We start from the raw sequence: 8,709 nt of genomic DNA on the forward strand, positions 1-8,709 counted from the left end.
GGAGAGGTACAGACAAAGGAAGCACATGTGAGGTCAGTGCAGGAGAGAGAGAGAAAGAAAGAAAGAAACCCATATTGCTAACTGACAGAGCAGTGAACCTGCACAGTTACTGCCTTTGCTGTTTGAATTCATGTATTCGTGGACATCAGAGTGCGTCTGGGAAAATAAACAAACAGTGAAATTCTCAACTGATCTCAGAGGAACCTGTTTGGGAGTGAATATTTCAAGTGTGGCCTGATAGTAAGTCTGCAGTAGTGAGTAGAGTGGGTTCTTTCTTGATTATATGTTTTATTGACATATGTCTCTTGATTAAACTTAAAATATAAGCCATAAGTATTAATTTAACCTGGAGCAATTTTGTAGAGCAATAAGACAGTGCTACTTTCTGGGTCTGCAGATTGAAAGAAGCAAAAATGGCCTTTAGTAGAGTGAGATGCTCTTCCTGTTGGATGTGGAAGTTTAGGGAGAGTTTATGTGTTACTGAGAATTATATCTGCAATAAATGCTGTTGGTTACGAATCCTATCAGATCAAATGGATCAGTTGGAGAGACCGTTGGAGGCAATGAGGAATTTACAAGAGCAAGGGATGTGGGTGGATGGCAGTTATAGGAAGGGAGAAAAGTTTCAGATACAGTCACATAGATGGGTTAACTCCAGAAAAGGTAAGAGAGGTAGGCAGGTAGTGCAGGGGTCTTCTGTGGCTATCCCCATTTCAAACAAGTATGCTGTTTTGGAAAATGTAGCGGGTGATGGACTTTCAGGGGAATGTAGCACGAACAGCCAAATTTCTGATATTGAGACTGGCTCTAATGCAACGAGGGGTATGTCGGGTTCCAAGAGATCAATTGTGTTAGGGACTCTCTAGTCCAAGGTACAGACAGACGTTTCTGTGGCCAGCAGCGAAAAATCAGAATGCTGTGTTGCTTCCCTAGTGCCAGGATCAAGGATATCTCAGACAAGGTGCAGAATGTTCTCAAGGAGAAGAGAGGCTAGCCGGAGGACATTGTACACATTGGAACCAATGACATAGGAAGGGAAAAGGTTGAGATTCTGAAAGGAGATTACAGAGAGTTAGACAGGAAATTAATAAGGTAGTAATATCTGGATTACTCTCAGTGCTACGAAGCAGTGAGGGCAGGAATGGGAGGATAGAGCAGATGAATGCATGGCTGAGGAGCTGGTGTATGGGAAAAGGATTCACATTTTTGGATCTATTCATTTGGTGTAGACATGACCTGTATAAGAGGGACTGATTGCACCCGAATTGGAAGGGGACTAATATACTGGCAGGGAGATTTGCTGGACTTCCTTGGGAGGATTTAAACTAGTAAGGGGGAGAGTGGTTGGGACCCAGGGAGATAATGAGGAAAGAAATCAATCTGAGGCTGGTACAGTTGAGAACAAAGGTGAGTCAAATAGTTAGGGCAGGCAGGGACAAAGCAGAGAACAAGGGAGGACTGATAATTAAACTGCATTTATTTCAATGCAAGGGGCCTAACAGGGAAGGCAGATGAACTCAGGGCATGGTTAGGAACATGGGAGTGGGATATCATAGCAATTACAGAAACATGGCTCAGAGATGGACAGGGCTGGCAGCTCAATGTTCCAGGATACAAATACTATAAGAAGGATATGATTTGGAGATGTCGGTGTTGGACTGGGGAGTACAAAGTTAAAAATCACACAACACCAGGTTGTAGTCCAACAGGTTTAATTGGAAGCACACTCGCTTTCGGAGCGATGCTCCTTCATCAGGTGATTGTGGAGGGCTCGATCGTAACACAGAATTTATAGCAAAAATTTGCAGTGTGATGTAACTGAAATTATACATTGAAAAATTGATTTTCTGTTAAGCCCTTCATCTGTTAGAATACAGTGAGAGTTTCACTTCTTTCATGTGTAAATCACAAAACCTTTTTTTAAAAGTTGCATTCTCGGGTTAGCTGTTAACAATGGTGATAGCTAGACAATATGTTGAAGGTATTAGCCCCCTGTGTTCTCTGTCTATGATCTGATGTTTAGATTGATTCTAATCTAAAAAGTGAGATTACAGAGTTTTACATAAATTCATGCAGTTTTTGAGCTCAGAGTTCTACATGAATGTATGCAGTTTTTGAGCAAAGTGCAATGTAACTCTGCAAGTACAAATTCACCACACAAAATATATGTGTGCATGTGGGTCTTTGCCTGTCTGTCTGTGTGTGTCTGTCTGGGGTGGGGGTTGTGAGTGTGAGAAAGTGTGTGTGTGTAGTGAGTGCAGAGTGTCTTAAGTCTGTGAGGGGGTGCATGTGTGAGTGTGGGAGTGTGTGTGTCTATAAGGGTGTGTGTGGGTATCTGTGTGCGCGTCTGTGTATATGTGTGTCCGTGTGTATGTGAGAGTGTGTGTGTGTAGGAATATCTGTGTGTGTGTGTGTAGTGCAGTGGTGATCACCTGTAATGTGACATGAACCCAAGGTCCTGGTTGAGGCCCTCCCTATGGGGACCGAACTTAGCTATCAGCCTCTGCTCGGCCACTTTCCTCTGCTGCCTGTCCCGAAGTCCACCTTGGAGGATGGTCACCCGAAGGTCCGAGGCTGAATGTTCTGGACCACTAAAGTGTTCCCCAACTGGGAGGGAACCCTCCTGTCTGTTGATTGTTGTGCGGTGCTCATTCATCCGTTGTCGTAGCCTTTGCTCGGTTTCCCCAATGTACCATGCCTCCGGGCATCCTTGCCTGCAATGTACAAGATAGACAACGTTGGCTGAGTCACATGAGTACCTGCCATGTACAAGGTTGGGGAACACTTCAGTGGTCCAGGACATTCAGCCTCAGACCTTCGGGTGACCATCCTCCAAGGTGGACTTCGGGACAGGCAGCAGAGGAAAGTGGCCAAGCAGAGGCTGATAGCTAAGTTCGGTACCCATAGGGAGGGCCTCAACCGGGACCTTGGGTTCATGTCACATTACAGGTGATCACCATTGCACTATACACACATACACACACAGCTATTCCTACACACACACACTCTCACATACACACGGACACAGGTACACACAGACATGCACACAGACACCCACACACACCCTTATAGACACACACACTCCCACACTCACACATGCACCCCCTCACAGACTTAAGACATTCTGCACTCACTACACACATACACACACACTTTCTCACACACACAACCCCCACCCCAGACAGACACACACACACAGACAGACAAAGACCCACATACACAGATATATTTTGTGGGGTGAATTTGTACTTGCAGAGTTACATTGCAATTTGCTCAAAAACTGCATACATTCATGTAGAACTCTGAGCTCAAAAACTGCATGAATTTATGTAAAACTCTGTAATCTCACTTTTTAGATTAGAATCAATCTAAACATCAGATCATAGACAGAGAACACAGGGGGCTAACACCTTCAACATATTGTCCAGCTATCACCATTGTTAACAGCTAACCCGAGAATGCAACTTTTAAAAAAAGGTTTTGTGATTTACACATGAAAGAAGTGAAGCTATCACTGTATTCTAACATAGAACATAGAATAGAACATAGAAGAATACAACGCAGTACAGGCCCTTCGGCCCTCGATGTTGCGCCGATCAAAGCCCACCTAACCTACACTAACCCACTATCCTCCATATACCTATCCAATGCACGCTTAAATACCCATAAAGAGGGAGAGTCCACCACTGCTACTGGCAGGGCATTCCATGAACTTACGACTCGCTGAGTGAAGAACCTACCCCTAACATCAGTCCTATATCTACCCCCCCTTAATTTAAAGCTCTGCCCCCTTGTAATAGCTGACTCCATACGTGGAAAAAGGTTCTCACTGTCAACCCTATCTAACCCCCTAATCATCTTGTACACCTCTATCAAGTCACCCCTAAACCTTCTTTTCTCCAATGAAAACAACCCCAAGTGCCTCAGCCTTTCCTCATAGGATCTTCCTACCATACCAGGCAACATCCTGGTAAACCTCCTCTGCACCCGTTCCAGTGCCTCCACATCCTTCCTATAGTACGGCGACCAAAACTGCACACAATATTCCAGATGCGGCCACACCAGAGTCTTATACAACTGCAGCATGACCTCAGGACTCCGGAACTCAATTCCTCTACCAATAAAAACCAGTACGCCATATGCCTTCTTCACTGCACTATTTACCTGGGTGGCAACTTTCAGAGATCTGTGTACATGGACACCAAGATCCCTCTGCTCTTCTACACTACCAAGTATCCGACCATTAGCCCAGTCCCCCATCTTTTTGTTACTCTTACCAAAGTGAATCACCTCACACTTAGCTACATTGAACTCCATTTGCCACCTTTCTGCCCAGCTCTGCAGCTTCTCTATATCCCGCTGTAACCTGCCACATCCTTCCTCACTGTCTACAACTCCTCCGACTTTCGTATCATCCGCAAACTTGCTCACCCAACCTTCTAACCCTTCCTCCAGGTCATTTATAAAAATGACAAACAGCAATGGTCCCAAAACAGATCCTTGCGGAACACCGCTAGTGACGGCACTCCAAGATGAACCTTTGCCATCAACTACTACCCTCTGTCTTCTTCCAGCCAGCCAATTCCTAATCCAAACCTCCAACTCACCCTCAATGCCATATCTCTGTATTTTCTGCAGTAGCCTACCATGGGGGACCTTATCAAACGCCTTACTAAAATCCATATATACCACATCTACCGCTTTCCCCTCATCTACCTCCTTAGTCACCTTCTCAAAGAATTCAATAAGGTTTGTGAGGCACGACCTGCCCTTCACAAAACCATGCTGACTATCCTTGATCACATTATTCTTATCCAGATGTGCATAAATCCTATCCCTTACAATTCTCTCTAAGACTTTGCCCACAACAGAAGTGAGACTCACTGGCCTATTGTTACTAGGATTATCCCTACTCCCCTTCTTGAACAAGGGAACCACATTTGCTAGCCTCCAGTCCTCTGGCACTACTCCTGTCGACAAAGAGGACACAAAAATCAAGGCCAATGGCTCTACAATCTCCTCCCTTGCTTCGCAGAGAATCCTAGGATAAATGCCATCAGGCCCAGGGGACTTATCTATTTTCACCCTTGCCAGAATTTCCAACACCTCTTCTCTACATATCTCAAAGCCATCCATTCTACTTATTCGTGCCTCAGTATTCATATCGACAACAATGTCCTGTTCCTGAGTGAATACTGACGAAAAGTATTCATTCAGTGCCTCCCCAATCTCTTCAGCCTCCACACGCAACTTCCCATTACTATCCTTGATTGGACCTATTCCTACCCTAGTCATTCTTTTATTCCTAACATACCTATAGAAAGCCTTAGGGTTTTCCCTAATCCTACCAACTAAGGACCTTTCATGTCCCCTCCTTGCTGCTCTTAGCTCTCTCTTCAGGTCCTTCCGGGCTACCTTATAACTCTCAATCGCCCCTATTGAACCTTCACGCCTCATCTTTACAAAGACCGCCCTCTTCCATTTAACAAGGGATTCCAATTCCTTATTAAACCATGGCTCCCTCACACGACCCTTTCCTCCCTGCCTGATAGGTACGTACTTATCAAGGACACTCAATAGTTGCTCCTTGAACAAGTTCCACATATCAATTACGCTCTTGCCTTGGAATCTACTTTTCCAATCCACACATCCTAAGTCATGCCTCACCGCATCATAATTTCCCTGCCCCCAGCTATAACTCTTGCCCTGTAGTACACACTTATCCCTCTCCATCACTAGAGTAAAAATCACCGAATTGTGGTCACTGTCCCCAAAGTTCTCACCTACCTCTAGTTCTAATACCTGGCCTGGTTCGTTACCCAGAACCAAATCCAGTATGGCCTCACCTCTTGTTGGCTTATCTACACTCTCCTGCACACATTGGACAAACACTGACCCATCTCACGAACTTGAGCTATAGCTTTCCCAATCAATATCAGGAAGTTAAAGTCCCCCATAACAACCACCCTATTACTGTCACTCTTCTCCTGAATCATCTTCGCAATCCTTTCTTCAACGATTCTAGGACTATTAGGAGGCCTGTAAAAGACTCCTAACAGGGTGATCTCACCTCTCCTATTCCTAACCTCAACCCATACTACCTCAGATGGCAAATCTTCGTCCATCTTCCTTTCCACCGCTGTAATACTATCTTTGACAAGCAAAGCCACACACCCCCCTCTTTTACCCCCACCTCTGACCCTACTAAAACATTTAAACCCTGGAACCTGCAACAGCCAATCCTGTCCCTGATCTAGCCATGTCTCCGTAATAGCCATAACATCGAAGTCCCAGGTACCAACTCACGCTGCAAGTTCACCTACCTTATTTCGTATACTTCTGGCATTATAGTATACACACTTCAAGCCACTCTTCTGTTTACAGGCACCCTCCTTTAAGATTGATGCCCTATTCCTAACCTCCCTACACTCCAGGTCCTGCACCTTAAAGCTACAGTCTGGGTTCCCATGCCCCTGCAGAGTTAGTTTAAACCCCCCCCAAGAGCACTAGCAAACCTCCCCCCAAGGATACTGGTGCCCCTCAGGTTCAGGTGCAGACCATCCTGTTTATAGAGGTCCCACCTTCCCCAGAAAGAACCCCAGTTATCCAAGTACCGAAATCCCTCCCTCCTGCACCATCCCTGTAGCCACGCATTTAACTGTTCTCTCTCCCTATTCCTCGACTCTCTATCACGTGGCACGGGTAACAAACCAGAGACAACAACTCTGTTCGTTCTAACTCTGAGCTTCCAACCTAGCTCCCTAAAAGCCTGTCTAACATCCTCAGCACTCCTCCTACCTATGTCATTGGTGCCAATATGGACCACGACTTCAGGCTGCTCCCCCTCCCCCTGAAGGACCCGGAAAACACGATCAGAGACATCACGTACCCTTGCACCTGGGAGGCAACATACCAAACGTGAGTCTCTCTCGTTCCCACAAAACCGCCTATCTGTGCCCCGAACTATCGAGTACCCAATTATTATTGCTCTGCTCTTCTCCACCCTTCCCTTCTGAGTAGCGGGGACAGGCTCCGTGCCAGAGGCCTGAGCCCCGTCACTTACCCCTGGTAAGTCGTCCCCCCTACAAGTATCCAAAACGGTATACTTGTTCTTGAGGGGAACGGCCGCAGGGGGTCCCTGCACTGGCTGCAGGGACCCCCTGATGAAAGGCTTAACAGATAATCAATTTTTCAATGTATAACTTCAGTTACATCACACTGCACATTTTTGCTATAAATTCTGTGTTACGATCAAGCCCTCCACAATCACCTGATGAAGGAGCGTCGCTCCGAAAGCTAGTGTGCTTCCAATTAAACCTGTTGGACTATAACCTGGTGTTGTGTGATTTTTAACTTTATAGGAAGGATAGAAAGGGAGGGAAGAGAGGAGGGGGAGTGGCATTTTTGAAAAGGGACAGCATTGCAGCTGAGGGAGGATATTCCTGGAAATACAACCAGGGAAGTTATTTGGGTGGAACTGAGAAATAAGAAAGGAACTAGCAGGAAATTGAGAAACAAATTTATTAGGAGATCTCAGTTATCTGTAAGAGTAATAGGGTGGGTATGGTAGGGGATTTTAACTTTCCAAACATAGACTGGGACTGCCATAGTGTTAAGGGTTTAGGAGAGGAATTTGTTAAGTGTGTCCAGAAAATCTTTCTGATTCAATATGTGGATGTACCTACTAGAGAAGGTGCAAAACTTGACCTACTCTTGGGAAATAAGGCAAGGCAGTTGACTGAGGTGTCAGTGGGGGAGCACTTTAGGGCCAGCGACCATAATTCTATTTGTTTTAAAATAGTGATGGAAAAAGATAGACCAGATCTAAAAATTGAAGTTCTAAATTGGTGGAACGCCAACTTTGATGGTATTAGGCAAGAACTTTCAAAAGCTGATTGGAGGCAGATGTTTGCAGGTAAACGGCCGGCTGGAAAATGGGAAGCCCTCAGAAATGAGATAACCAGAATCCAGAGAAAGTATATTCCTGTTCGGGTGAAAGGAAAGGCTGGTAGGTATAGGGAATGCTGGATGACAAAAGAAATTGAGGGTTTGGTTAAGAAAAAGAAGGAAGCATATGTCAGATACAGACAGGATAGATCGAATGAATCCATAGAAGAGTATAAAGGCAGTAGGAGTATACTTAAGAGAGAAATCAGGAGGGCAAAAAGGGGACATGAGATAGCTTTGCCAAATAGAATTAAGGAGAATCCAAAATGGTTTTTACAAATACATTAAGGACAAAAGGGTAACTAGGGAGAGAATAGGGCCCCTCAAAGATCAGGAACATGGCCTTTGTGTAGGAGATGGGGGAGATACTAAATGAGTATTTTGCATCAGTGTTTACTGCGGAAAAGGACATAGAAGATATAGACTGTAGGGAAATAGATGGTGACATCTTAAAAAATGTCCATATTACAGAGGAGGAAGTGCTGGATGTCTTGAAACGCATAAAAGTGGATAAATCCCCAAGACATGATCAAGTGTACTCTAGAACTCTGTGGGAAGCTAGAGAAGTGATTGCTGGGGCTCTTGCTGAGATATTTGTATCACCGATAGTCACAGGTGAGGTGCTGAAAGACCGGCGGTTGCCTAATGTGGTGCCACTGTTTAAGAAGGGTGGTATGTAAAAGCCAGGGAATGATAGACTAGTGAGCCTGACATCAGTGGTGGGCAAGTTGTTGGAGGGAATCCTGAGGGACAGGATGTACA

This window comes from Chiloscyllium punctatum, chromosome 24 (genome assembly GCF_047496795.1).
Source record: "Chiloscyllium punctatum isolate Juve2018m chromosome 24, sChiPun1.3, whole genome shotgun sequence".
Classification (NCBI taxonomy): Eukaryota; Metazoa; Chordata; class Chondrichthyes; order Orectolobiformes; family Hemiscylliidae; genus Chiloscyllium; species Chiloscyllium punctatum.